Genomic DNA, 3,298 nt, shown 5'->3' with positions numbered 1-3,298 from the left:
AGCTCATGTGCTAAACTTCTTGCACTGCTTAGACACCCTGGTGCCAACTTAGAAGTTAGCAGGTGACTTGTGAATTGTATAATAAAAATAAAAAAGTTCATTTCCATAGCAGGGAACACAAAATCCTAAGGCAAATATGCACAGCACATGGTTTGCAAAGCAGTTTAAAAGACTGCAAGTTTCTGGTTTACCTGTTCAAATGTGCTGCATGGATGGCCAGCTCATCGATCAGAAGATACATGTTTTCTGACTGGCTTGGCAAATGACTGGAGTATATAAACTTCCTGATCAGAAAGCATGTAGATGTTGAGCTCTAAGTAGGCCAAGCAGCACAAATATACTTCTCAGTAAAACTGCTTCTGAACACCCAGCAGCCAGCTAACAGTGCACTAGGAAAAGAGCAGGACAAAACAAGAAATAGGGACTGAGATAGGAAGCATATGCACAGGAGTGGACATAAACAGGGGGAAAAAAGTACTGCCTGAAGAAACATTGAGGAAAAATTACTGAAAGCTTTATTCTTGGAACCTCTTAACTTCTGCATTGAATATGCTCCTCAGAAAAACATGGCCAGATAGGACACTTTAATTATACCTCTGCTATTGATTTTGCAGTCTTAATAACCTTTTAACAATTTAATATGTAACAAAATCCTCATCAAGCAGTTGCTACTGGATCTCAAGGATATAATGTCTAGAAAATACATAAAAAGCACCAGTTATTACTGACTGTCCCCAGTCAGTAATAGCATAAAGCAGGTTCCACACCAAACTGAAAAGAATAGAAGGAAAGTAACATGCAACATATTTCTTGTTTTGGGTATTCAAAGATTGGAAAGAGAAGATGGTCTTAAAGAACATTTGTATTCCAGTTATTTTTTATATAGTTGAATATACGCTTACATAAGCGTACATAAACGCACATGTACAAGCCTTACTCACTTTCTAGATATACCTAAAAAGCAGAAGTATAAGAGTCTTGAACTCTACTGGCAAAATCTGAAGTGCCTAACTACACTAACTACGAGTAGTTTAGGCAATGAAAGACAGAAGTGGTAACTGAGTGCACTCTCAGAATTCATATGGTTAATTAAGTTCTGTATAGCACATAAATCAACACCCAGTATCTATTCACAGATGAAGTCTCAAGTCACCTGGACCAACTGAAATTCATATATGACACACAACACAGTGCATAACACTGAGACATAATCTCTGGAAGAAGTTTTTACTTCCAGTCACAGAAATACTGAACTGAATCTTAACAGCAGAGAAGGCAGAATCCATGACATTTTTGCTTTAGCAGATTTATCTATTTAGATGATCACATCTTGGAAACAAGCATTCATACCTACTGAGATAAACCTATATCTATTAAAAGGTATAACAAGATTTTGGCAACTGTATAAAATAAAATACTACATAAGCATTACAATATAGGATAACAGAAGATTGTAAAACCTCTTGATGTTTTATTGATTAAAAAAATTCAATTGAAGTTATTGTAAAAATGGACACGTGAAAAAATCTGCAATAAACACTGAAGAAATGCACTTTTTATAGAACACTGTCCTGCTTCATAACTTATACAATGCTTAAACAGTATATTTCTTGAGCTGAATCACATTCTACTTTCAATAACTAACACAAAAGTCTTCTACCAAGATCAATGTTAGTCTATCTTCTCACCAACAGGTAACTCAGTGAAACTGTCAAGACAAGATAAGGCAACTTTTCCCACACACTGAGAATATACCAACTCAAAATACTGAATGCTGACCAAATGAGACTGTGCTAAATGTGCAATGCTGCTTTAGGTACTCTTCACCACACTAACTGCCATACGGATTGGAAATATTCAAGTTCACCTATTTATAACAAACCCACCACTTTCAGCTTTTAAAATCATAATTATGAAAATAATTCTATTGCACAGATCTTAAGGAAGTTCAATGATCTGTGGTATCCTTCGCAGTCAGGAGTTGCAGAGGCATATTATTAAATTTTGTCTTAAAGAAAGACTACAGCTACAGAGCACATTTTGGTTACTTGTTTTTCATTCCATTAAATCTCATGGTATGCCTTATCTCCTGTAATAAATGTGTTGTCATATACAAAGGAACTACCTTCAGTTGTACTTATGTTAAGAGAAAAAACACTTTAATGCAGAGTTAACCCAATTTGTTACTTTCTTATTCCTGAAGGTGAAGTAAGAGAAAACATTATTTTGCAAGACAGACTATAGTGAAGTGGAGATTTAGAAGAAAGAGATAAGCCATTTTTATCCTATTTCTTTGTCCTGTTTTAAAAGTCCTCTTCCACTCATCACTTTTTAATGACTATATTAACATGATACTTTCATTGTTGTCTAATACTGACAGCTCAAGAGAAAGTGGCTGACTTAAGTGACAAATGGTACTCAAAGTCTAGAAAGGATTTTATGGAAAAAGACCGGCATCTCATTTCAGACCTGCATTACTCCCATTTCCCTTTTTTTGTTCTCTTACATAAAGTTAATTCTGCATACGAACTACTGTGTAATAACATTGGAAAAGACCTCATTTCAATGTTGCTACTTTCGGTAGCCATCTTCTGGGTATTTCTAACACAAAAAGGTTCTGAAAGAATGAAATGAGTGGCTGAGTCCTGTATCACTAGATTGGCAGAATAGGAATAAATGTCGTGGCAAGAGAAAAAGTTCTTGGCATTCACATTTCTGATGAACAGCTGTCTTGAGTTTTCCACCTTGCTGCATTAGCATTTTCTACTTTCCTTATCATACAATCCAATTTCCAAGCAGTGAATGAATGCAGGATCACATTAACTTAAGGTGAAGCAAAGGTGCAAATGTCACTGATTATAAAGCCTTTAAGCAATGTTGAAGCGATTCAAATGATATACAAAGGCTCAAGAAACGTCTGGTCTCACAGAGCAGTGAAGGAAATTAAGACAACTACAGGCCATCTTGTGAAAGTTTTCATGTTTTGATTCTGTCATCGGAAGTGAATCCAGAGCATACAGGAGTTTGTCATAGGCTGCAGTCGTAGTGGTCCAGAAGCTTTAGTAGATCTTGTCACTTACACAAGTCAAGTGAAGCTTACAGCACCAGACTACAGCAAACTGAGGTATTCCTGTCTAACCCCTCCTAATCAGTCGAGAGCTAGGGGAACACAAAAATAGCTAAAAGACACCTAATTCTTACAGGGACTATAAGGTGTAAATTTTCCTGTGCATCAGATAATGATCAAACATTTTGCAGTTCTTAACAAATAACATTCACAGAAAGCGTAAAAGAGAAA

This window comes from Phaethon lepturus, unplaced genomic scaffold (genome assembly GCF_000687285.1).
Source record: "Phaethon lepturus isolate BGI_N335 unplaced genomic scaffold, ASM68728v1 scaffold5560, whole genome shotgun sequence".
Classification (NCBI taxonomy): Eukaryota; Metazoa; Chordata; class Aves; order Phaethontiformes; family Phaethontidae; genus Phaethon; species Phaethon lepturus.
The sequence above is the reverse complement of the archived record's forward strand: the minus strand, read 5'-3'. Positions refer to the sequence as shown.